The sequence below is a fragment of the Rhododendron vialii genome, chromosome 4a (assembly GCF_030253575.1).
Source record: "Rhododendron vialii isolate Sample 1 chromosome 4a, ASM3025357v1".
NCBI classification, from domain to species: Eukaryota; Viridiplantae; Streptophyta; class Magnoliopsida; order Ericales; family Ericaceae; genus Rhododendron; species Rhododendron vialii.
Window position 1 is genome coordinate 20,704,303 of NC_080560.1, and position 27,802 is coordinate 20,732,104.

At 43.3% G+C, this 27,802-nt stretch overlaps 1 pseudogene; it reads left to right on the forward strand.

Moving 5' to 3' along the window:
- Positions 1-20,359, forward strand: part of LOC131323807 (THO complex subunit 2-like) — a 71,643-nt pseudogene extending 51,284 nt beyond the window's left edge.
- The last annotated feature ends 7,443 nt before the right edge of the window (positions 20,360-27,802 follow it).

Genomic DNA, 27,802 nt, shown 5'->3' on the forward strand with positions numbered 1-27,802 from the left:
GGCCCGAAATCCACTACTACGATGACACGCAGGCCTATGTGCAAGGTAAAACTGGCAAAGCAAAACCCGAGGCTCAGACCCGTCGAACTCTCTTCTGTTGTGGTCCCGCTGACTCAGAACTTTCGGGCTCGTCGTCACTGTCGTCATCAGAAGGGCCAGAAGCAGTACTCGAGTCCGACGTCCCTAAGACATGTGACTCAGAGGACTCCCCCGTCTCCTCCTCCGACTCCTCCGGCTCCACGCGAGCTGGTCTCCGCTGAGACACCCCCCGGGGGAAAACCTCAAACCGTCCCGCACCCGCAGCAGGCCGTGGCGCACGCCCTGCACCCCGACCTCGTGCGCTGGCAGGAACGGGAGGGCTCGTGGCACCCCGTGGACGTGTCCTAGCCGAACGTCGTGGCTGCACCTGCATATCACAAACATTTTCTCATTTTATGCATATTCGAACATAATTTTGCTCAAATCAAAAGGTGGGATATATGTGCATGTTGTACTTGGGCGGCAGCAGGAGAAGCGGTCACAGGGGCATGTCTCGTCTGAAGAGCTCTCCTCTTGGCGCAGTCCTTCAAGAGGTGGCGCTTCCCCACCATCAGCATCACGGCCTGCTCAGCCCACTCTCGCGGCACCTGCAGAATGATCCAAGATTCAGAATATACAAGCAGGGGGTGATCAATATACAAAGCAATTGGAAATATCGTTTATACCTGAGTGGGAAATCGCATCGGCGGCTGTGGGAGACGTGGCACGTCAATCACCTCCCGTGCGCCTGACGAGCTCGTCACGCCTATAGTCCACTTCAGCGTCGGCAACCCCGGTGGTGCTGAAGTCTCGCCGGTCTCTGGGACCCTCGTACTCCCCTCTCCTCTACCTCCAACGCCTGCACCTTGCCCACCAGCGGAGGCTTTAGCACCTCGTCCTCGACCCCGTGCAGAGCGCCCACCACGGCTTGGCGCTTTGCCCTCGTCCCTCCAAGCTCCCACTCCGGCTACCCGTCTCTCGAACTCCTCCTCCACCCCCAGGCGCCTCGCCAAGTACCGATCCGTATAAGCAGCATAGTCCAAGGAGCGTCGCAGGTGCCTCTCCAGATCCGTGTCCGGCACGGTGAACAGCTCAAGCTCAGCACGAGTGTAGGACTCAGTCCTCTGCACGCGTGGAGGAAGCAACCCGGGAACCACGAACGCTGGAAGACCAAGTGACTGTCGAGTCACTCGATCCCCCAGATACCACTGGCAGCCCAGAGGGCACTCCAGCAGGACCCTGCTCTGCGTCACCTCCCGACTCCTCGGAAGGAAGTCAGCCTCCATCCTTGCCCATCGGTCCCAGTGAACCTGCAATTCAAATTTTGGGATCCATTCATAAGTCTACTCTATGAAAAGTTTGATGGAAGAAAAGCAAGAGATGTCGATCGTACCACAACCCCGTCAGGTTATCCAGCCAGCGCCGAAAAGTCATCACCTCCCCTCGTCGCTCCTTCGCCCTTCGGTACGCCTTACCCCAGGCTAAGCCGCGTGGAAGAAGATTCGGGTCCGTACAAGTATTCTCGGGTGGGAATATCCCAAGAACCTCGTAAGCCCAAAGCTGCAAATTTCATAATTCAGGTCAAATCAATCTCAAATGCATAATTCAAGTCAAAAAGCGGTCGAAAGCAATTCAAAAGCAATAAATCAAATTCATACCTCGAACACTCGTCAGTACCCTCCAACTGTGTTTCCGACCCCGCGAGAAGCAGCTCCAAGGAGACAGTAGAGCGTGCACAGAGCAGCACCTCCCCAGTCGAAGCGCCCCGCCTGTCCCAGGTCCACCAAACCCGCTAGGTAGCATAGGTGCACCCGACTACGCCTGTTCGGGAACAGAGAAGCCCCGAACAAGTATAGCAGGTACGCCTGGGCCATCTGGGCCGCCTCCTCGTAAGCCGCGGGCTCGTGGTCCCAGTACTCCACGAACTGCCCGTAAGCTGCCATCCCTCCGCTGTGGCGTGGCACGCGCCCAAGGAACCACCTCAGAGCCGTGTCGTCCAGCACCAGGCTCGAGTCGTAGGGGATCGGGTCTCCGCCAACCCTGAGCCCTGTGATCGCCGTGAAGTAGAGGGGCGTCACCGTCATCTCCCCGAACTGGAAGTGGAAGGTGTTGGTGGTGTCCCACCACCTCTCCGCCAGCGCTGTAAGCACAGCTCGATCCACCCTCACCATCGTCAGCAGCTGTACGAAGGGTCCGAACCCTGCTGCCTCCACCAGTGCTCGCACCCTCTCAGGCAAGGCCCTGAAGTGCGCCAGTGAGCTGGCTGAGCCCCCGTGGCCGTACACGTCCGTCGTGCGCTGTTTCAACATAGCAAGAAATAGCATTAGATCTCAAAGCAGGAAATAAAAGTCGAAGTAAATTGCGAAATTCGAGAAAGGATAGTGATCAGAAGCTCACCATAGTCCACCCAGAGGAGATGTGTGAAGATCGATCCCGGAGGAGCATCTCCTCAGGATAGTCGGCGCTGCCGGGGACGTAAGCCGTCATCCCCACAGGCTCAAAGAAGTGCAGTCGAGGAGCATAAGTAGCCGGAGTGAACTCGGGCTGCTCCCTCGCCAGGTAGGCTCGCCGCTCCTCCAGGTAGGCTTTCGCCTCGTCTACCGCGGTAATCCGCACCTCAGTAGCCGCTTCGGCATCCACCCTATCCCCTCCCAACTCCTCCACCTCCGATGCAACCGCCTCCTGGGCATCCGAGCTCGCTCCGCTCAGCAGAGCCCCCAAAAGCGACGCCGAAGCTCGGTCCTCAGGCGTACTAGCATCCCTCAGCACCGCGGCGACCATGGAGTCGAGACCGAGCACGTCCAAGACACCCCGAGGCTCCACGCTCTCTAAGAAGTCCCCGTCCACGAAGGGAACAGGGCGTGAGGACCCAATCCCGCTATCCCAACTCCTCGGCTCCAACGCTGTCGCCGTCCTCAGCATCGGCGTCTCGCTGAACTGCCCAACGATAACCTCTTCGCCCCCAAGGTCAGCTGGTCCTCCGTCACTCGCCCGTTCGGTAACCACAAGCAACTCTTCCACGGTAGGGGTGAGAGGCCTGTCCGAACCTCCGTCCCTGCTACCGGAACCCCCTGCTACTGCCACCACGGCATCCTCACCGGCAGCGACCGCCACTGAACTCCCTCCGGCGACCCCCGGGTCACCAGCAGCCGCCACCACCGCGGCACCGGCCGTGGCATCCCCGCCGCTGGGCTCCGCCCCTACGCCACCGCCATTCCCCCCGGCTGCCACCACTGTGGCACCAACCCCGATCTCCTGACAGGCGGCCTCCATCCCTTCGCCGCCGCCGACCACCATGTCTTCGTTCCCCCTCGCCATTGCAGGATCAAGAGAGAGAGAGAGTCGTGAGTGAGAGGGCTGAGAGAGTCGAGAGAGTGAGAGGGCTGAGAGAGTCGTGAGTCAGAGGGCTGAGAGAGTCGAGAGACTGAGAAAGCTGAGAGAGCGAGAGGTTTGAGAGAGGATCGAGAGTGAGAGAGTGGGAGCAGTCGAGAAGGTAAGAGCGGCCATCGGTCTGGTTCTCGAGCGCTCGATAGCCAGAGTTTTACCCCCCAAATCAAAGAAGAAGATGAAGGGTCGATGGTCCCCAGCGACAGTCCCGAGCGCTCGAGACCATTCCCAAGAGCTCGGGAGTGAGTCACCAGTGCTTGACTCTTTTTGTTACTCTTCGTAGGCTCATGCACAGCACCTTGATTAATGATCATTGTCCTTCAAGAATTTTTGCAAAATCAATCTCAGTCCTGTTTAAATCCGAGTCGAGACAGAGCAATCGATGGCGGATTTTGTTTCGTGATCCATTCTGAATCATCCTAGTTTACCCAAAAGGTTCTGCTTAGTGGTCGTTAAAAATTTTTAAATTCTGCAATTGTCGATATACTCGCAAGAAGTTTTACCCAGCGCGTGATGCTTCTTTCATCATTTTGTCCACCGAACAGAGTAACGGATGGGCCCCAGTTCTTGTCTCTATCATTGTCGAGGCATTCGTCGATCTCTTTCCAAATGCATGCATTTGCCCCAAAGAACTACGCTGGTCTGATCCCTACAAACGGGGTACGTAGGTAGTCTGAAAAGACACGACCCTCATACATTGAGTGCTTATATACTTTTTATTTACATTTGATTCTTAAATTGAGGATTTGATTTGGCTCGAATTGGGTTGTCTCGATCTTTGGGCGACACTCGCGTTCAAACATGACGCCGAGCGCCGTCCAAAGAGGGGCAACTGTAGACACCCCAATTTGGACTAGTCAAATTTCCTTAATTTGTGGCCCTGAGGCTCCCCGATGATGAATATGGATCAGAACAAGCCATGTACCAATTGAAACATTGCTCTTTAAAGGAAATGGCCAAAATCATTCCCAAGCGCTTTGAAGCAGTCCCAAGCGCTCCAAACTGTTTTCCAAAAAACACTGGCACTGGCTCACTCTCGAGCGCTCGAGAATGCAGTCCCAAGCGCTCGAGATCTCTCCCAGTGCCCTATGGGTGAAAAAGATTCCCACTATCCATGCAAGCCATCATTGCATTCCCTTTGAACCGGCTGAGTTGAGTCAACACTCAACCTCAGTCAGAGAGGATATCAGCTGAAGATTTCTTTCTTTAAAAAAATGGTTTATTTCAAAATCATTTCATTTTTTCAAAACCATGGGTTATATGCTCTATATATATACCTATTTTCTGCTGAAGAAGGGGACGAAAAGTTCTCTCTCTAAACCCCTCCTCTTTTCTCTCTCTTGTTCAAGGGAAAAAGCTTTCAAACTCAAACTTCTTTCCCATCTTCAAAGGTGTTTTTCAAAATCATCAAGGAAAAGGGCAAGAAATCCAGAACACTCTTAGCTTCTGATCTCTTGTCTTTTTCACTCCACATTCACCTTTCACAACCATCCAAGGAGCAAAGTGTTAAGCAAAAGGTAGAAATATTTCTATCCTTGGTTCAAATCAAGAGGCTGTTCTCCCTTCTGAGGGGGGTCTCTTAGCCAGTCCCAGCCCTTAATGCTGGGTGCATGGTTGGGAGACCTTAGTGAAAAAGCAAGAGCAGAGAGTCCACGAATAATGTTTTCCCAAAACACCTACTGGAAACACTCTCGAGCGCTCGGGACTGCTTTCAGTCCCATTCATGGCATTTTGGTAAGCAGCAGGCTGGGGGTGAAGTGCACTTTTAAATAAAATGGTTTTACTCTGGCATGCAGACACAGAAGATCATTTTTTCTTCTAAAACAGAAATGTTTCTTATGAATATCAAGTGAGAACAAAGTTTTCCTAAGTTAAAAATAAGATCTTCTCTTGTTAAAAATTTAGATAAGGGTGTTTGCATGATGAAATGGTGCCTTTTTCAATTTGAGAGTAAGTTGGCATGCAGCTCACTGCCAAGCGCTCAAAGATATTCCCAAGCGCTCGGGAGTGCATGCATGCATGCCATTGCATCTCACTTTCCCAGTTTTCTATGCTTTCTGAGCTTCTGCATGCATGGATATGTAATTTGCTCTTTTAAAATTGTAGATCTGTTCGTACAATGGCAAGGATACATGATTTGAAAATTTGAGGTCCTATCTCAGTCTTTCAAGTCCTCTGTTGAGCCAGTGGTCTGCTTTATTGTATTTCATTTTGCAGTCTTTACATTATGTTTTGTCAGTACTTACAGAATGTGCAGGTGGGGTTCAGACACTCTCAAGCGCTCGAGAGGGATCTCGAGCGCTCGAGAGTGAAGCCAGTGAGCCGTGTTTCATTTCCTATTACCTTGCTGTCTTTCATCACATTATTCCCCCCCTATACATGTGCACAAGCATACACTGTTATTTGGCATCCTATTTGTGGCTAACAAACTCTGCAGGATTTGGTCAGTAGAACTCCCAAGCGCTTGAGAGTACTCTCAAGCGCTTGAGAGTGAAGCCAGTAGCAGTTTATACAGCTTTGCCATCATGCATGTGTCCATCGTTATTTCATCACTCCTTGTACACAAGCTCCAGCATACACCTTCTATTTGCCATACCTGTGGATACCTGCTACGTATTTAACGAAACAAAATCCATTTGTAAAATCCCACAAACGTTTAGTAGAGACCGACATCGCGCCGGGTGAGGGGGGGTGCCGTAAAACCCTTCCCCTCTCGTAACATGGCTTCCGAATCCTCGAATGATCTCTGGTTTTCAATTCAAATCGATCAATTTTCAAATCGAAAACGGTTTCTCGGGTGGCGAACCACAAATCCGGGTGGCGACTCTTCAAAAATTTTCAAATCGATCAGCCGGAGCAGCATGTGTTTTTCGGGCCGCCCCGATCTCACCCGAGGCAGTGGTAGCCCACAGCAGGGCAGATAATGATAAAAGTCGTGACCTCACCATGGAGTAAATTTTGTGAGCAGTTACCTCCCAAGAGGAAGATACTCCTTGAAACTTCCTCACATTCCTTTCAATCCAAATATGATAAACAATAGTCGTAAAGACCAACTTTGCAATAACAGTTTGAAAAGATTTGCTTTTTAAATCTGAGAGGAAAGTGACTCATTCAGGCCAAGTTCTAGAGTGCCAAGAGACCCTAACTTTAGAAAGCATGGTGTTCCACACCTGTTGGGAGAACGCACAATTAAAGAAAAGGTGGTCATGACTCTCACTGTAACGACCCTGATTTTTGGTAAATAAAAATTTCGTTAAATATTTAAATTTTATTTTAATTACTTGGATTTGCTACAAAAAAATTCTTTTTATTTTTATAATCCGTCATAATTAGATTTAAGTCCTTAAAAATATTCTTCTTGACTAAGAGTCCTACGTGGCAATTAGAGTTAGCTCCCAACCGATTAGTTGGAGGAACCGGATCACCGATTCACCTAGTTACAATTCCCCTAACCCTAGATGAACCTTTTTGACCGTCTTTGAACCTTATGAAACCCTCCGAACCCTATTGAACCATTAGACCATAGGAGTAATCATTTTATTCCTATGTTTAGTCATTTCAAACCCTAATTATGACCAATATTCATTTACCCCTTGGTCCATAATTGTTAGGGAAATTTTTGTCCCTTGGTTAATAGACCTTTGACTTGCCAATAAGCATGACAAGACAAGTCATACAAAGAATCCCATCATTTTTGGAAGCAAGGCTAGCTTTGCCATGCATGCACACCTATGTTCTAGACTTAAACCTAATAATTCTAGACTTACTTTCCTAGACATATGTACCTAGGAGGGAGAGAGAGGCCGAGAGTGAGAGAGTGGGGTGGAGTGTGTGCATGAGTTTTGATTACTTACACAAGCAACATTTATAGCCTTAAGCCTATTTTTGACCACTTGCCAACCCATTTCTAGTCTTTCAAAGTACAAAGTTAGCCAATGATTTTATTCTTTCTTACAAGCAACCTCCCCATAGACTTGACAAGTCAAAAACCCTTCATGATGGCCTAAGATTTGGCCTAAATTGGAAAAGACAAGTCATGGAAGACTTGGCATGCTTTCAAGCTTGATTGGACATGACAATGGAGCAAAATCCATGGGAGAAAGGAGAGAAGGGGGGGGGGGGCGGCGGCCATAGAGGAGGGAGGAGGAGCTTAAGTGTTGGCTATAAATAGCACCCCATGCCTTCCATTCAACTCACACCTTCACTCCTTTGCTCTCTCTTCTCTCTAGAAACCATTTCCATTTCCAGACAGCCTACTGCCCTTCACGAATCTCCATTTTTCTCCTGCTTAAAGTAGTTTTTAGAACCAACTCCCTTCGGGAAAGTTGTAGAGCACTTCGAAAGCTTCAAGTTAGACCCAAGAACCATCCCAATCGGTGAAGAAATGACAAAGATATTGGCATCCGAAGTTCAGTAAAAATCTCGGATTTCCATTTCCAGACAGCATACTGTCTCTTCCTTTATCACCATTTTTCTCCTACCTAAAGTGGTTTCTAGGATCAACTTCCTTCACAAAAGTTGTAGAGCACTTCGAGAACTTCGATTTCGACCCAAGAACGATCATATTCGGCCAAATATTGACCGAGTTACTGCCATCCAAAGTTTGGTCCAGATTTGCGAGTTTCACCACCCGTAGAAAACTTCCAACTAGCTTATTCGGCCCCGACTAGTTTCGGATCAAGGTAGATTATTCTTACCCCTAACTCTAAGTTTATCCTTACTCACTTACTTACTTATTCCAAGTAAAACATATGTTGTTTGATCTTTAAGAAAGAACGGTTTTCGAAAGTTAAAACGTTACCATGTGAATCGAAGTATTCATATTTTGATATTCCAAGGAGTATGAGCTTGCATACATAAATCGAATGTGTTACTTGTGGTATATTATAGAATTGGATGATCTTGTTAGAATGTTTCATGCTTACTTTTGTCCTACCACGGAGTCTTTGCATGTAAACGAGACACGAGAACCGAGAAAGTAGAAACATGGCACCTAGGGTGTGATTAATGAAAGGAAATGTTTTCCGAGGAAGGAAATATTTTTGAAACTACATTATGACCGGTTTTGGTGGCATAATGTGAGTTGGTTGTGTGTGTTCCAATGGAGATCCGGAATAGCGGAACCATTGTGAGGTTGTGTGCGTTCCCATGGGAACCCGGACCGGCGGAACCATGGTGAGGTATGGCTTGGTTATCCGCGGAGAGGAGCCAATGCAAGATTTTGTGTGCCAATGGGAACCCGGTGCGGCGGAACTATTGTGAGGATACTCGGGAACCCGGAACGGCGGAACCGAGGTTGGGTGTGTTAAACAAATGGTTTTTGAAAGATTGATTTGTAAATGAAAATGTTGACACGGTCTACGACGAGTCGCGTAGGAGAAACACGGAAATCTTGGACACCAACGATAGATGATTAACGAATATGGATGTGTCATTGTTAGCTGTATATACATGTATCATGTGGAAATCGATGATTGTATAACCTGTTGTTTGTAAGTTATGGGTTAGCGGGTATGGGTTTGTTCTGCTGAGCTTTTGTAGCTCATGGTGTTACCTTTGGTGACCCTGACATATTATATCGGTGGCGACGCTGGTATAATGTGTCAGACTTTGTAGATGATCAAGGTGAGCAGTACACCTTGGAGGCCTTTGGAGCTGAAGAGCTGGCTCAGATGGAGGAGCAGGCGGAGCTGTAGTTAGGAACCTTAGTTCCCTTCCCTTATGTAATAAAAGTACTCTCATGAGAGTTATGTTGTAATAATGAGCCAGACTCATCTTGTTTTTGTATTAAAATGTTTTCTTTAACGTACCCAAAATTGGGGGCGTTACACTCACTCCCTTGACAAAAACTACACTGAGGGGAAAGGTTCATGCCAAACAGCACCAGCCTATTAGCAGTGGATAGTCTATTCTGGATAGCCAGCCAAGTGACAAAGCTACATTTTGGAATATGGGCTAGGAACCACACCAATTTGTGCCACACAACTGTTGGGAAGGGCGTTCTCAATTTATCCCACAGAGATGCAATTGTGAACTGACCATTAGAAGTGAGAGTCCATCTAATGTGATCTGCCTCTTCCAATCTAGAGGGGATAAGAGGAGGCAAGGTTCGTCTTACCTCATTGAGCTCTAGGGTTTGTGTAATGGGAAAAACCCAACTTGAGTTTTGTAAAATGTGAGACACAATAGCATCCCTAGAAATACCAGAATCAAAGTCAATTCTGGGGCCAAATGTTGCAATTAGCGGACCTAGTGGATGCCAATTATCATACCACAATGAAGTGGATTGGCCATCACCTAGTACACTAATAAAATATGGGTGCACCAAAGGTCTAAGGTTAAATAATTTCCTCCAAACCCATGAGCAATCCCCAGGGATTTTAAGATTCCAAAAATTCCTCCCTTTTATTAAATATGATTTAACCCATTGACACCACATAGATTGCTCCCCCCCAGACTTGAATTAAGGTGGCAACCTTGTTAATCTTTTTGTTCGATTGGGTCATTAAGACCCCTAATGTTCCAAAATCCCAAATTAAGAGGTTGCATAGACATAAAACAAATTTAAGTAGTACTGGAAATGAATGGCAGAAAGTGGATATATTAGAATATTGCCCTGACAAAAAAGATACAAAAGGTTATTGGCCTTTGCTAGTCAAGGAACATAGTGACTGCTCCTTTAATTGCTTCCTCACTCTCTTTAAAGCAGATTTGGAAAGTGGCTTATTGGTCACCAACTCAGCAACCTTCTCCTTGAGCCTTGCATTCTGAATATCAGGTGGCTTAGGAGTAAGTTGTTGCCTGGCTTCGGATTGAGGGTTAATGTCAGCCACTTTCCCAGAGGTTTGATCATAAACTGTAGGAGATGGTCCAATCCTTGGAGCAGTTGTTTCTGGATCAGTGATTGCTGAATTCAACACAGTTTGCTTTGGCTGCTGATTTAACCCATTGAATTAAGGTGGCAGCCTTGTTCCAAACTTGCATGGATTTGAATCCAAGACCCCCCCCCCCCCCCCCCCCCCCCCCCTCCTGCTTAGGAGAGCACAAGTGCTCCCAAGAGACCTCAGCACCAGTTCTCTTGAGGTCAGGACCAGACCAAAGAAAAGCCCTAAGTATAGACTCTACCTTTTTAATCACTTTTTTAGGGATGATAAATAAAGAGGACCAACAGGTTTGCATGGAGAAGAGTACATTCTTGATCAACTGTACTCTACCTGAATAAGTTAGATCTCTATTTGTCCAAGACTTTGCTTTAGCAGTAATGCTATCCGCCAGTCGCTGACAATCAGAGGCTTTAAGCTTAGTAGAGATAAGAGGCACTCCAAGATATTTTACAGGAAGAGTGCCTTCCTTGAACCCTAGGACATTTAGAATGGATAATCTAGAGCTTATGCTGACTCCAGAGAAATAAATGCTACTTTTCCCAGGACTAGGAGATAGGCTTAACAAAGTCTGAAACTTTATGAGTGCATCCTGAATGTGGTTGATTGAATTGAGATCGCGCTTACAAAAAATCATGAGATCATCTGCAAAGTAGAGATTGATAAGTTTAGTACTTCCACACCTCTAATGAAAATGGAAATCAGGAAGGATGGATTTCTCCTTAAGCAGACAAGTGAGGATCTCCATCACAATGACAAATAAGTATGAGGACAATGGATCTCCTTGTCTTAGCCCTCTTTTCCCAAGGATATAACCAGTAGTTTCCCCATTAATGCTAAGAGAGTAATTAGCAGTGGTAACACAAGCTTGCAGCCATTTGATCATGGTAGGATGAAAATTCATTGCCGATAGGACATCCCAAAGGAATTCCCACCTCACATTATCATATGCCTTCATGATATCTACCTTCATAGCACACCTTGGAGAGGAAGATGATTTATGGTATCCTCTCATAAGTTCCTGTGTCAAGAATATGTTACCAGCAATCCTTCTTCCTTTAACAAAGCCAAATTAGATAGAGTCAATTAGAGAAGGAAGAGCTAATTGTATTCTTTTAGCAAGAATTCTAGAGATACACTTGTAAACAGTGTTGCTGCAAGAGATGGGTCTATAATCCCCAACCTTTGAAGGGTTGAAGACTTTAGGAACCAAAGCTACAATTGTAGAATTTGCTTTCCTTAGCAATTGACCAGTCCTAAAAAAGGATTTTACAGTTGCTGTGATTTCATGGCCTATGATAGGCCAAGCCTTCTTGAAAAATCCTGCATTATAACCATCAAGACCAGGAACTTTGGTAGGGTTAAAAGACGAGATGGTGTCTTTTATCTCCAAATCAGTAACCTCAGCAACCATGGCCATCATTTGACCATCAGTTAACCTCTGCCTGACCACTTGTTGAACCCTATCTAGCCCTTGATAGGCAGTAGGGTGGGAAGAGCCAAGAAAATCAGTGTAGAAACTAACAAATTTGGTTTTAATATCTTTAATATCATGGATGAGAGGTCATCTAAGACCAAACTAGTAATCTTGCTTCTATTACGAATACTGTTCACAGATTTAAAGAAAAAGGAGGTGCACTGGTCACCCAATTTAAGCCACTGTATTCTTGACTTTTGCTTGGCCAAACTTTCCTCAACTCTTAATAAATTGAGGAATTGCTTGTGGACCACCCTCTCTTGTCTTATAATAGAGGGATCAAATGGATGAGAGCCTAAGTCCTTTTGTAGTGATTCCAGAAGTTGTTTAGAGTCATCTACCCTCTTAGAAATATCATTGAAGTCCCTTTTATTGATTTGCTTAAACTCAGCTTGCAATCGTCTGGGTTTCTCACAGACACAGAACATTGGGTTCCCAATGACCACTCCCCGCCAAACCTTCTGGACCACAGTTAGAAACTAAGGATTGATCAGCTAGGAAATCAAAGAACTTAAAAGGTTTAAGAGATTTCTCTGTATTTGGAGTGATACAAACAATGGCAGGGGAGTGATCAGATACCCCAGGAATGGAGAAATGAGCATTAGAACTGCTATAAGTAGTCATCCAATGCTCATTAACTAGAACTCTGTCCAGCTTGGTACTTACAAAACGAAGGGGATCCTGTTTGTTTGCCCAAGTGTAAAGACACCCTGTATACCGAAGATCATCAAGTTCTAAAGTATACAGGCATTGATTAAACTCATTCATATAAGGGGGCCAGTTCAAAGTGCCCCCGATCTTATCTATGGGAAATCTAATGGCAAAGTCTCCAAGCACAATCCAAGGAAATGAGGAGTTAAGAAGATGAAGACTAGACCAATGTGCTTGTCTTTCCAGGTAACTGCTAGCCCCATACACCAAGGTTGCCAAAAAGGGGCCCCTCCACCATTGGATTGCACTTCACAGTGAATGAATTGGTCAAATTGGCCAAGTACCTGAACCTGAACAACAGTAGGATCCCAACACACTAGAATTCTACCAATTGGAGCTTGAGGGTAATTGCTCACAAAATTCCATTCAGGACAAACATATTTCATTATTCTAGAAGCCAACACTTCTTTTATTTTATGCTCTAGCAACCCCATAAGGGAGAGTTTGTTAAGTTTCACAAAAGTTTGAACCTCTTTTTGCTTTATTGGGTCATTAAGTCCCCTAATGTTCCAAAATCCCATATTAAGAGGTTGCATAGACATCGAACAAATTTAAGCAGAGCAGAAATTAGATGGCAGAGAATGGAAATATTAGAATACTGCCTAACAAAAGGATACAAATGGTTACTGGCCTTTACTGATCAAAGAACAAAGTGACTGCTCCCTCAATTGCTTTCTCACCCTCTTTAAAGCTGATTTGGAGAGTGACTTATTGATAGCCAACTCAGCAGCTGTCTCCTTGCATTTGTCATTCTGACTATCAGGAGGCTTAGGTGTAGGATGAGCAAGAACTAAATGTGCCACTTCCCTAGAGATATGATCATGAACTGCTTGATCAGGAACAGTAGCTGGATCAGTAGAAGTAGAAGTGACAGGATGCATTGTGCTCACACCTAATGGAATAGCTGGCTTTGGCTGCTGGATTAAGGACTCTGCCTCTTTAGAGCTGCTAACTACCCCCTGTAAAACCTCTAACAGGTCTTCCTCAGAATCATTTTGCTCTTCTTGGATTGGATCACGAGTTCCAGATACACTGCATTGCTGGGGCCCTAAAGAGGTTGGATTGGAAATGAGGGGGACCACCTTCTGCTTCCCATGATTCACAATCTGCCATTCCAACTCAATCGGTGGAGGAAGAGGGGCAACAGTATGCTTGACACATTTGGTTGTGGAATGACCAAATACATGGCATTGCGTACACATGGGAGGGAGAACTTGGTATTCAATGGGCACCACGACTGTCCCCCTTGAACACTAACAGTTACTTCATCAGGTAACTCCTGTTCTGCGCTTATCTCAATACATACCCTTGCTTTGGTAGACTTGGTGTGTATCAGCCCTGGTTGCTTGGAGGTCATGGCAGTTGCTTGACCAACATGAATAGGTCGACTTACCGTACTAGCAACTCTGCTAATACATTCTTAGGTCGACAGCTCAAGAGGCAAATCATGAAATTTCGCCCATGCAAGGATTTTGGAAGGTTGATCTTGGAGAGGTTTCATCATTTTGTGCCAGTCTTTAAGGACTACATATTTTTGGGAGAAGAAATAAGGACCCCCCTCTAAAACCTGCAACTTGGCTTGCCCATTCTTGAATTCAAATAAATAGAAACCAGAGACATCTGGCTTAACAGCCACAAAGAGATCTTTCCATTGATTTCTAGTAGTGGATACGAGAAGGGGATTGGGCATCTTTCCATCTAGGAAATGACCCACCTAATATCTATTCCATTTTCCTACCTCAGTAAATTTGACATCTATTTCAACTATAGCTTCTTTTCCCCTCTGAAGGTCCGGGAAATAAGCCAGTTTCATACTAGAGATGGACTCTGGGATTGAAGAAGAGAGGCCCAATTTTTTGGTTTAGGCCTGTGCTGACCAGAATTGAAGTTGGGATTGGGATGGTGCATTCAAGTAGGCTGAGAAGGAGCATTTCCAGGTCTAGGTCTAGTGTCCTCCAATGTATACCCTAAATTTGGATCACCTTCCACATAAGAGTTCCCACGAGCATTGAACAACATTTTAGGATTAGAATTAGAGTTGGAATTTTGTACCTCTTTACTCAGATGTTCAGACTGGTACCCATTGTCATGTAGATGAAGAACTCGCTCCTCAACTTCTACTTTCAATGGACAGTGAACTCCAAATCCAGACGAAGACGAAGATGAAGGGTTTGAGGGTTGTTCCCCTTGTTGTTGACGATGGAACTGGGATGCAATTGCATGAGTGTGACGCGCTCGGTCCTCTGCTTCCAGTATTAAGCCCTCTTCAAAGAGCACTTGCTGAAGCTTACGGGAGGGGCTAGGGTACTTAGATGGATTAGAAGATGAAATCGATGGATGTATAGCCCCAGGGCAAAGATCAAAGGGTTTGTGAGTGGGTTCAAGAGGGGTATAGGAAGACCGATTGGAAATCGTCTGGGTTTGGATCAGCCGAGAAGGGTTTAGATTTTTAGCCAATTTGGGTGAATGTGAAAGAGGGGTTTGAAGCTCAACAAGAACTGAGCTTTCATGGTGTTCTAATGAGAGCTTCTGTTTCTGCTGAAGCTCATTGGAATCCCAAGCCTTGCATCCCAGCCCTTCCGCGAACAAAATTGATCTGTTTGCCACGGAAGAAAGTCACAGCAGTTCCATGGACTTGTCAGAGATCTCCAAGAATCGGCTCACATGTCAGAACCATCCAAGGGAGAGTTTGTTATGATTCACAAAAGTTTTAGCCTCTTTTTGTTCGATTGGGTCATTAAGACCCCTAATGTTCCAAAATCCCAAATTAAGAGGTTGCATAGACATAAAACAAATTTAAGTAGTACTAGAAATGAATGGCAGGAAGTGGAAATATTAGAATACTGCCCTGACAAAAAGGATACAAAAGATTACTGGCCTTTGCTAGTCAAGGAACATAGTGACTGCTCGTTTAATTGCTTCCTCACTCTCTTTAAAGCAGATTTGGAAAGTGGCTTATTGGTCACCAACTCAGCAGCCTTCTCCTTGAGCCTTGCATTTTGAATATCAGGTGGCTTAGGAGTAAGTTGTTGCCTGGCTTCATATTGGGGGTTAATGTTAGCCATTTTCCCAGAGGTTTGATCATAAACTGTAGGAGATGGTCCAATCCTTGGAGCAGTTGTTTCTGGATCAGTGACTGCTGAATTCAGCACAGTTTGCTTTGGCTGCTGAATTAAGGTGTCAGCCTCCTTAGAGCTGCTAACTACGCCTTCTAAGACCTCTAATAGATCTTCCTCAGAATCACTTTGGTCTTCCTCTATTTGATCAGAAGTTCCTCTATTTGATCAGAAGTTGCAGCTGATACACTGACTTGTCGAGGTCCTGAAGAGGTTGGATTGGATATGAGGGAGCCAGGCTTCTTTTGGCTGGTAGAGGTCTGAACACCTTTAAGTTTCCCATTATGTACCTGAACCCACTCCTGTTTTGCTGGTTGTTGAGGGATTGAAGATGTGGAAGCTGATTTAGCACACTTAGTTGAGGTGATTTAGCACACTTAGTTGAGGTGTGGCCAAAGACATGGCAAGTTGTACATATAGGTGGAAGGACTTGGTATTCAATGGGTACCACCACAGATTCTCCTTCCACACTGACTTCATCAGGGAGGTCCTGCTCAGCATTAATCTCAATGCATATTTTGGCTTTTATTGATTTGGTGTTGAGAAGGCCTGGCCGTCTAGCAGTTTTTGCAGTGGCTTGATCCACATGCAATGGTTTCCCAATTGTGCTAGCCACTCTACTAAGACACTCTTGATTCCAAAGTTCAAAGGGTAGATCATGTAATTTCACCCAAACTGGAATTTTGGCAGGTTGATCCTGAGCAGGCTTCATCATCCTATGCCAGTCTTTGAGCACAAGGTATTTTTGAGAAAAGAAGTATGGCCCTCCTTCAAGAACTTGCATTTTTGCTTGCTCATTCTTGAATTCAAAGAGGTAGAAACCAGCTACATCTGGTTTAACAGCTACAAACAGGTCTTTCCATTGATTCCTAGCAGTGGATACAATGAGAGGATATGCCATTTTCCCATCAAGGAAATGGCCTATCAAGTATCTATTCCGCTTGCCCACCTGAGTCAACTCTACTGCAATTTCCACTTGAGCTGTCTTAGCTCTCTGAAGATCAGGAAAGTACTCAAGTTTCATATCCATAGATGGACCCTGTGACTGGAGAATTGAGGCCCAATTTTTAGGTTTAGATCCTAAATTGGGTTTAAAGTTATTTTGATGAGGATGGTAAGAGTGGATTGTGTTGTTGGACTATTGGACTACTGGCGGTATATATTGCTGGACAGGTTTGGAGTCAAGCCCTAGGGTGGGTGTTGTGCCATGAATCAGACCTGCAGATGGGTCCAAAGTATACCTAGGTTTGAGAGATTTGGGGCTGTACCCGAGGTTAGGGTCACCTTCCAAATAGGGGTTCCCTCATTCATAGTACAGAGTTTTAGGGTTTGAGATTTGTACCTCCGATGGTTGGCGAGTGAACTGGTACGTATTGCCTTGTGCATGGGTAACATGAGTTGCTCTCTCTTCAGCCTCCAATATCAAGCTCTCTTCGAAGAGGGCTTGTTGTAGCTTCCGAGCTGGACTAGAGGTCTTGATCGATTTGGGGTTGTGAGCTCCAAACCCTAGAGAAGATGAGTGCGAAGGGTTTCCTGGTATCATCGAGTGGGTTTGAGGGCAGATTAAAGGATCAGTGGTGTTTTTCTGCTTCCTCCTTACTTCGTTGGAATCGAGCGCTTTGCAACCCAGCCCGTCTACTATGGATATCGTACTGTTAGCCATGGAGAATCGGAGCTCCTCCACACCCTTGTCAAGAATTGCCAAATCGCCTACATGTCAGACCCATTGCTCTCCGTTTATGTGATGAATTGAATTTAACTATGTGTATTTATTTAACTCTAAATTAAATTCTAAATACTTATGCCTCAACACCTTGAGGACTACACGTTGCCTTATGGGGGTTAGAGACTCACATTAGGTATTTGCCTTTAGAAACATTGATCGTGGGAATCTCCTCAAGTTGTCCTAGACTCCTAGTACTCCTGTGTATAGAGATTAGAGAGGAGGCACATGGAGCCCGAGGTACTTTGTTTTGACTGAGGAGGGACAAGGTTCTGAAAGGGTTACTTGCCTTACTACTGGGCCACGGGCCTTGCTGGTAAGTGTGAGATTCTGGAGTAGACCTCCTGACGTGGCATTTTCCCATAGTGCTCTTACCTGCTGTCTGAATTATTGTCAAAACAGAAAGAAATAGAAATCGGAGAGCCCTCCTTATTTAGCAAAAGACCTCAGATTCCTTAGATTTTGTATACTTGAAATCTATATGCTATCGTAGAACTTGTTAAGTTATTTGATTGCAAAATAAACTTCTTTGTCAAGTTAAAGCAGTCTAGAGTGAAGAGTCCTCATTTGTGCCATGTGGGGGTTTTCCATCTTAGGATGCTTTAATTTGAGAAATACTTATCTATCACTTCTTCCTCCTCTCTCTAAATATATGTATGCATATGAATATCTGTAGTTTTGCATGTACTATATATGTATGTCTTGTCAAGTGTAATTCATTGAGAAGGTGCCAAAAAGGAGCACAACCAAGCCATACAAGACGTGTACAATAGAAGAACTCACTACTACAAATGCTAAGGCCACTAAACTAAAACATTGAATGAAAACCACAAAAAGAGGGAGAAAAGACCCCATATTATACATAGACATGGTACAGGAGATTTTCCAGTACATCCACATTTCCATTGCATAGGCATTCCACAACCTGGGAATCACTTCTCTCTTGGATTAGGTTGTCAATGTGCGAAACACTCTCAGGTGCTACTGACCAAGCAAATGCTATCCACCGAGTTTCTGTTACCCTCCCAAGTAGGGCTGTCCAAGAAAAATCAAGAACCGTGAAACCAGTCCGGACCGAAGTCCAAAAGACACGAATCAAAAAATTAAAAAATCGTGAGATACAGATTAGGATTGGATTTTCATTTCAAAACCATGGATTAACCGAACCGGACCGTGAGATATTTAAAAAAATAATATGTGTGTGTGTGTAATAATTATAACTTTACTAATTGTTATGAATTTTTTTTTAACAATTTTACATTAATGTGACAATATTATAAACTTAAGGTAATAAGTACATAATGCTTGACCAGAATTTGCATATTTTGTTGGTGGAATTTGGACTAGCCTTTATTTGGTTGCTGTCTATTTGGTTGCTGTCTTGAATGATTCTATACTAAAACAATGGAACTAACTTGCTGTAATGTTATCTAAAACTTGAAACCAGCAAGGCTGAAAACACTTATTGGTTGTAACATTCCATAACACTAATAAGTGTTTGCACTTTGCATTTTTAGTTGGCAGTAGCATCATTTTATTTTTATGGAAGGAAATTTGTGGATAAAACCGGGACCAAACCGTGACTCATGGTTCGGATTGGAACCGAACCGTGAGACTTTTGGATTAGGATTGGATTGCATTTTCTTAAAACCTTGAGATACGGATTAGGATTGGATTCATAGGAATCCGATCCAATTCGGACCGTGGACGACCCTACTCCTAAAGGCAACCAATTTTAGGTGTACTGAGTACATACTTGCTGATATGTACGTACACGATTGATTTCTTTTGTGTTTGCACTTCTATGGTAGGACTTGCTGTTTATATGCTTATCTGATTTAGTTTTCTGGTCCTGAAGTCTTTGAGAATATTAACTAAAGTTTCTTTAAAACTCTTGGCAAGCTTTGTTAGGTATTTTGTTGATTCTACTCTATTAAAATGGATTTCAATGGTGTGTAATATCTTGGATATTATGTTATTGGACTTATTTTTGTATGGACAGGTTTGCAAATTTAATGGGCCATCTTTGCAAATTGGGCCTAAGGCCTAATCATAATCGGGAACTAAATGGGCCCAATTGGGTCAAATGAGAGCTCAGTAGGCATGGGCAGGAGCCTGGGCAGAATGCCGGGAGGAAGGCCTAAGAGGCAAGCCTGGCTTTCCAAGAACATAGCACTCTATTTCATTACTTTGTTTCCTTTTCTTCTCTCTCTAGATTGTATCATGGGACCATGTCATATCCTTTGGAGTTTCTTCACATATTTTATGCAAAATATATTTTCTATCTTTTATCTATATTTTGCCACCTTCAATTTGAGAAAATATCAGGTTAACTTTTTCATTCTTGACTATCAAATCTGAAAAAGGGGAATATGCAGTAAATGCATATATTTGCTTTTGTCTTCATATCTGCCTCCTCTTTTAATTTAGTTGGCCAACTTGAATTCTTCAGTTTTCAAGATTTGAAAAAGTTGGATTTACAATTATTACAAAAAATACGGTTGTACGTACTAGTGTTTACATTTCCACAGAAATATTTTGTGCTATATGATATCTTTGGATTTTGTGTGCACATATATTGACTTTATGTATAGGAGCCGCAAAGGAGAAACAAAATTCAATGAGTTGAACGTTGGGCTTCATCTGCAAGATCTTCTGGGATTCATTTGTTCTCTTTATAAAGAGAAGATCTCTTTGGCATTTAACAACCAAGTCAAGAAAGCATTCAAAGAGTATACAAAGAGCATCATGTTACAGAAATCATAGTCTGTTATTTTCTCACTGTAGATTATATTGGTCAGACTCCTCAAAGAGAAAAAACTTTCATTGTTGAATCTTGCTTTACTCTTAGAGGTTGTGAGCTACACTTGTATTTCACCCTTACACTTATCCTACCTGGTGAGAAAGAGAGCCACATCCACTGTGTTTCACTTAGGCTTGTGAGTCTCTATTTGTTTGGGCAATCTGGTCTGAGTGTACCAGAGGTTTGAGATTTGAGTGAAGAGAATTGTTTGATGTAAAAGAAGTGTTGGCTTCTGTGAAAACCAACAATGGTGTAAGTACTGAGCATAGTGGATACCAGTGAGTGTTCAAGGGAACATCATTGAAGAGTGGACTAAACAATTCGCTGAACTACTATAAAAATCTCCTGTCTCTAATTCTTTACATTGATTTTTATTCTGTTGTGCTAACCTAATTGTTGAAGGTTCTCAAAAAGGGCTAAACACAAGGGTCCAATCAATTCACCCGAATCACCCCCTTCTAGGTTACAATATCAATTGGTATCAGAGCCTGGAGCCTTCATTTAAAAGGTTTTACCGCCTGAAGGAGATCCTATGGCAACCAACAACACAAGTCAGATGGAGGGAACTGGAAGACCACCACTATTCAACGAACTCACTATAGCTACTAGAAAAACAGAATGAGGATTTCATGGAGTCAATGGAGTTTGACCTATGGACTATCGTGGAGGAAGGGTAAACAGAGCCAACCATCACCACATAAGGTATTACTACTGAAAAACCTAAGTCTAAGTGGAGTACTGATGAGAAGAATAAGTACACTTTAAATTCTAGAGCTATGAATGCTTTATTTTGCGGGCTTAGTCCGAAAGAATATAACAAAGTATCTGTTTGTAAAACTGCAAAAGAAATTTGGGATACATTAGAGGTCACTAATGAAGGAACTAGTCAGGTAAAAGATTCTAAAATTAGTACACTAACGCACAAGTATGGGATGTTCAAAATGAAACCTGATGAAACCATATCTAAAATGTATACTCGTTTTACAAATATTGTGAATGGACTAACATCACTTGGTCAAGAAACTCCCAAATGTGGAGATAGTGAGAAAGATTCTACGGGCACTAGCAACAAAGAATTGGAGGTCCAAAGTTACGCCAATCGAAGAGGCAAAGGATCTCAAGACTCTCTTGGTTGAGCAATTAATTGGATTGCTCATTACTCATGAAATGGTACTAACTGAGGATGAACTAATTCACTAACTTCTTTATTTGTTGTGTACTCTTTTGTATCCTTCCAGGCTGAGAAGGCTAAAGAAAAGGAAGAAAATGAACAGCTGGTAGACGAATTGTAGAAAAAAAGTATTTTGAGCGAGAATGTCAAGAAGAATATTGCAATTGCTCCTCAGAACATAGATAAACTTCAGCTGGTATAGATTTGACAAATTTTTAACGCTTTAAAGGTGGAAATTTAATTTGATATCTCATATCTAATTCCTAGACACTTTCATAGGGTTTTAGGGTGCACTTTCCTATCATAGGGTTTTAGTGGCTTAGACACTTTCATAGAGTTTAGGGTTTTAGGCACTTTCATAAGGTACCCTAGGGTTTTGGTTAGTGGACTTGTGGGCTTACAAAACTAATAGGTGGAAAATCTCCCATCAATTTATTGCCTATTTTAAGCACTCCAAATTTGTTTCGGAAAGTTAAAGTTCTGTTGTGCAAGATCAAGTTCCTTAATCTATTTTTGTTGTGGTATTGCACTGGTTGGTATATAGCTGTTTTTTGAATTAGAAGAGTAGTTTCGCTATTAGTTACTACCTACCCCTACCCCTACCCCTACCCGTACTACTGCTGTTATACATCTCTTTCCGTTTTCAACTATTTGTATCAAGTCCGAATAATCTTTTTCTGTGAAAACAAATGTTGACAGATATTGACAATTTGATATTCAAGCACCAGCGCATATATTTCAAAAAATAGGATTAGGTTTGCTTTTACTAAAAGTCTCACCAAGTCTAAAGTGTAATAGTGTTATGTCTGTTTTCCTGAGGTCATGCATGATGTATTTGGTTGCCTCTTTACGCCTATAAAAGGAGAGCATCCCCTCTGTAAATAACCAAGTCAGTGGAAGTAAGAAAGCCAATCAGTGTTTACAATAATATTCCAGTCTTTTGTGTTCTTATAATTCCTTGTTGTTTTTTTGTTGTGTTCTCTCTACGATCCTAACCTACTTAGTGTTTGTACCCACTTCGTGTCTGTAAATTTGGTATCAGAGAGCCATGTCTTCCATTCTAGCTTAAACCCCCTTTCTGGGAACTTCTTTTCCAAAACTACTTTAAATCTTTTCTAAAAGAAAAACTTAAAGCGTATGCTCTGTGGTTGCCTTCTCAGGATCCTCCACATCAGAAACTTCATCAACAACTATTTTGGTTAAAAGAATTTTGTATCAGTGGGTTAAAGTACCTTGAGACTTTTGGCTATTGAGCGGTGTGTCTCGGTTTATCTACCCTTGTATACAAAATTTTATTCATCAAAATTGGTTGAAGGTCTTATGTTGAAAAAGAAAAAGGTTTGCTGTACTAAGGAAAAGGAGAACCCAGATTTCTACTTAAAAATGAATCATCTGTTTACCACTCACTCCTCTGCTACGTCATCCTTAGTCCCTTCATGTTCCTCTGCCAGTAGAAATTCCTCATCTTCTTCTTCTAATCTTGAATATTTGTATGAGTTTGAATACCTTCCTGACGATAGTAAAGTCCCTCTTACTGATCTCCCTTTCCTAAATCCCTATAATGCTTTTGTCAGACCACAAACTTCTGTAAAAAAGACCGTCACCCAACTTTTCTCCACAAACCGCCCAACCTCCGTAAAAGAATATGTTCAAGCCTTTAAATTTGATCAATGCTTCATAGCAGCTACAGAAGCTGAACAACTCTTACCTTTGGAAATCCCGGTTGATTTGCCTCGCCTTTGGCAACAACAAGGATTTACCCATCTTCATTTTGGAGCCATCCGCTTGGCTGTCACTTTCCATGGTAGAAAAGGTTTGCCTGTTACTTCCAGACTTGCTCTGGTCGATACCAGGTTTCTACAGTATCAGCACGCATGTATTGCCACAGTCCAAACCACTTTAAATGCTGGAACTGTAATCTTTACCTTCTAACCCAATTTCAACATGCCATTAGCAGATCCTCATCTGCTATCTGCCTTGAAGGTCCAGGTTCAAATTGGTGGTGCCTCTCAAATTTCCACCACATATGCAGCAACCCTTCACTACCAAATGGCTTATCGTCTTCAAAACCATGCCTTTGACATGTCCTTACTATATTCCACAGATGAAGCCATTTTCCTCACTGTTAATGCACCTCACCAAGCCTCTTGTGTCCATGTACCACGACAAATTTCCCGTCCTGAGCTTCTCAAGCTTCTCCCAGAATCTTGGGTTACAGCTTATGAGAAAAATCAAAACAAGCCTACACCTGTCCAATCATCCAACCCAACTTTCATTTCAAAACCTGATGGTACCGTGGAGATTTCTTTCCCAAAAGAAACCTCTGCCTCAGCCTCCACCCATCCTGTCATTTTTCCCTCAAGAATTAACATGTTTGTGGATGGTTCTAGGCCTGGCCCTATTTTGATCCCAGTGGCCTTCCAGTCTTCTATTTCAAAAATCTAGAAACAGGTCATTGTTATTTTGATGCCTGTGACTGTGATGAGTGTCTAGAAGACAGTATCCTAGAAGATGACGAGGACTTTGAAGATCAATGTCCATGTTCCATATGTCCTTCGTCACCTCCCACTCCTTGTAAATCTCAACCTCCTCCTCAACCCCCATCTAATGATGGTTCGTCGAGTCAACCGAGTGGATGTTTTATGTTCACCTCATCCTCTTCCTGGACTGAAGCAGATTTTCCTCCTTTGGAATTTCATAATTCCCAAGAAAGGACGACCCATCGGCATAAAATTCCAGACTCTACTACTATTCTCCCTGATGGTAGTACCAAAGCCGTTTCAGCAGCAGAAGCAGCAATAAATTGGCAGTCAGCAAATTCTCTGGCTCAGAACAAAATTCTTCAGAGAATTGCTAACTCCCAACAAAATTTGGAGAATGTTGTTCATAAGAAGTTATCAACTTTGGAACTTCTTATCAGAGATTTGCAGCAGAAAATTCAAAATGTTCACCAGGAACTTCTCCAGATGGCGTATGCCAACCAAGCATTTTCAGCAGCTTTCTCTCAAAAGGATGCTGAAATGAAGCACCTCAAAAATCAGCTTCACTCACTTCAAGCTCAGCAGTATTCTCAGCAAAAAAACCCATTTGACATGTTCCCATCTTACTCTCAAGAAAGTTTGTTTGGGTATCCTCAAATGTCTCAACCCTTACCTATAAACCCTACTTCAAGATTCGGAGAGTCCAATATCTTTGGGAGCTCATCAGCTTTTCTTCCTCCACCAAAAAGACCATCTCCACCAAAACTTCCTTTCCCAAAGCCCCAGATAAAACTTGTCCAGCCTCCACCAATTCCGTCTCCACCATCTACATCTACATCTACTCCAACTACCTCTAATCCTTCCAAACCATCTGACCCAAATTCAAAGTCACCCCAGTTAATGGTTCAGCCAACTCCTAACCTTTCCAAAAATCCAATATCCACTCTCCTACATACCCTAGCCACTATACCAGAAGCCCCATCTCCTGAACCAACCATTGAGTCTGAATCGGATACTGAATCAATTGATTCAATGCCAATTTCTCATGTTTTCATGATGAACCCTGAAAACCCAGAGGAACAGGTTAAAGATCCCATCATTGAAGAAGGTCCTGAGTTTGATACACCTCCACCTCCAGAAATCCCAACCTTTGATTCCTTTTCACATTCCAATATCCATACCCAAGGCTTCTCCTTTGAGAACATTCCCTCATCAAAATGGTTGGATAAACTTTATGAGATTCATGCTTGGTGCACTGCAGCTATGCTCTCTCCCAACGCTACACTTAGTATTTTCATTACTAAGTGTACAGCAAAATTCCTTGGCCGTCTTCGTCAATGGTACTTAGCTCTGGGTGAGTACCGACAGCTACAGCTCAAACAATTGCCAACCCTTGATCAATTTATCTCAATCCTGCATATTGAGTTTCTTGGTGACCACAAAAATACAAAAGAGTTTGTCTGAGAGGAATATCTCAGCATGAAGTGTTGTTCATTCAAAAGGAAAGATCTCGAGATTCACTATGACCGTATGTCTCAGAGATTTTATCTTCTCAACGGCATGGATGATGTCAATCTCAAGCAAGCCTTTCTCAATTCCCTTCCTGAACCATTGGGAAATGAGACAACAAGGTTACTTCAGACAAAAGGATTGACGCTGAATGCAACATCTTTTGGTGGTATTTACCAGCATTCATTGATTGCCTTGGAAAAATTGTGCAATCATCAGAAATTTCTCAGAACTCTTGAAGAACAGGGAAAACTTCTTGGCAAAGCATGTGACCGACCAGACTTATCCATAAAGTGCAAAGGCAAGAAGTGCACTTGCCGTCCTTCATACCGGAAGTCCAAACACTTTCAGAAATGGAAGTTCCAATCTCCTAGCAAGCTTTCAAAATTTTCAAAATCTGGCAGGTTCTCACGCCGGAAAAAATGGAAATTTTTCAAGAAGAAAAAGTTCAGAGGGCAGCGAAAGTCTGATCGCTGCTACATATGCGGAAAAAATTGGCACTATGCAAAACAGTGTCCAAATAAGGCAGCAAAAGACAAAATGGTGAGCTCTTTGGCGCTCATTGATGATGATCTTGAAGATGCTGATGTCGAATCACTATTTTCTATCGACAATGAAGCAACAGATGAAGCAGTCCTTGCATTTACCTTTGATGATTTAGACGATTCCTCAGAATCAGGTGACTCTTCTGATGATCCTGACTCATTCCCCTATGAAGTCCAAACAATTAGGTTCTCTAATATCATGCTGGCTCAACCCTTAGCCAAGGTCAAAATCTTGCTTGGCAAATATGAGAAACCCATACCAGTCATCGCTTTCTTTGAAACTGGTGCAGTAGCCTCCATTCTCAACCCAGCAATCCTTCCCAGGTCCTTTTGGCAATCGTGTTTTAGACCCTTTACAGCAGCCAATGGAGAAACTTTTGTTATCACCCTGATCAGCAAGCCTATTACCATTCAACTTTTCCCAGGATACACCATAAAACTCCAAGTCTATGGTTCCGATCTCCCAGGAAAAGATTTATTGTTAGGCTTTGATATTCTCCAAAAACTCAGCAAAGTTTCCTGGCTCAAAAGAGGTTTGAAATACAAAAACTACTTGTTACCTTGGACTATCTTTTCCATAGAAACTTTCTCCTCCATCAAAGAAACCATAATCCAAACTTCATGTGCTGAATCCCACTCCCAGTTCCTCACTAAATGCTCCAACCCATTTTGGAAAAATCCAGATTTCTTCATTTCTCTTCCTTTTAAGAAAAATTAAGACATTAACCCCACCAAAGCTACCCATCATGGAATGAACCTAGAACACTACCAGCTTGCTCTTCAAGAACTCCAGCAACTTCAATCAGAAGGTTTCATTGAGCCCACAACCTCTCAATGGGCATGTGAAGCATTTTATGTCAACAAAAGAACAGAGCAGATAAGAGGAAAGCTTCGCCTGGTTATCAACTACCAGCCTCTTAATCATTTCTGCAGGATAACAAATTCCCTCTTCCTCGAAGAAGTGTTCTTTTTGCAAACTTGCCTAAAGCTTAAATTTTCTCAAAGTTTAACTTGAAAGCAGGTTTTTGGCAGCTGGGCATCCATCCAGATGATCGCCCTAAAACTAGTTTTTGCATTCCAGACCACCACTTCCAATGGTCAGTCATGCCTTTTGGATTGAAAACAGCTCCATCCTTATTTCAAAAGGCCATGATTCGGGTATTCGCTCTTATTCTATCCTCAGCCCTTGTCTATATTGATGACATCCTACTTTTTTCTCCAGATATTGAGTCTCATGTTGTCATACTACAAATTTTCCATTCCCTAGTCCAAACCCATGGTATCATGCTTTCAGAGAAAAAAATGTTTCTTGCTCAACCAGAAATTGATTTTTTGGGGATGCATATCTCTAAAGGTCAATATACCCTCCAGCCTTATATGGCCTCCCAACTTGACCATTTTTCAGATGAAAATCTCACAGCCAAACAAGTTCAACAGTTCCTTGGAATTGTTAACTATATGGCTGATTTTATTCCCAACCTGGCCCAATACCGAACTCCTCTCTCAGCTCTACTAAAGAAAACCCCTCCTCCTTGGTCAGCCCTTTGTACCAAAGCTGTAAAAGACCTCAAAGCCATAGCCAAAACTTTTTCTCCATTAACCATACTTTCAAATGGAAAGAGAGTCCTTCAGTCAGATGCCTCTGATCTATATTGGGGAGCAGTTCTTTTGGAAGAAAATTCAGATCAAAAGCGCAGAATTTGTGGATACAATAGTGGTGCTTTCTCTCCAGCAGAACTTCATTACCACTCTACTTACAAAGAAATTCTCGCAATCAAAAGGAGCATTGAGAAGTTTGAATTTCATCTAATCGGTCATCATTTCCTAATTAAGACTGACATGATGAGTTTCCCCAGTATGCTTAAGTTCAAACAGAAGCACCTCCCAAAAGCACAGTTACTCAGATGGGCAAATTGGTTTTCCAATTGGAGTTTTGATGTTGTTCACATAAAAGGAAAAACAAATGTCCTTCCTGATTTTT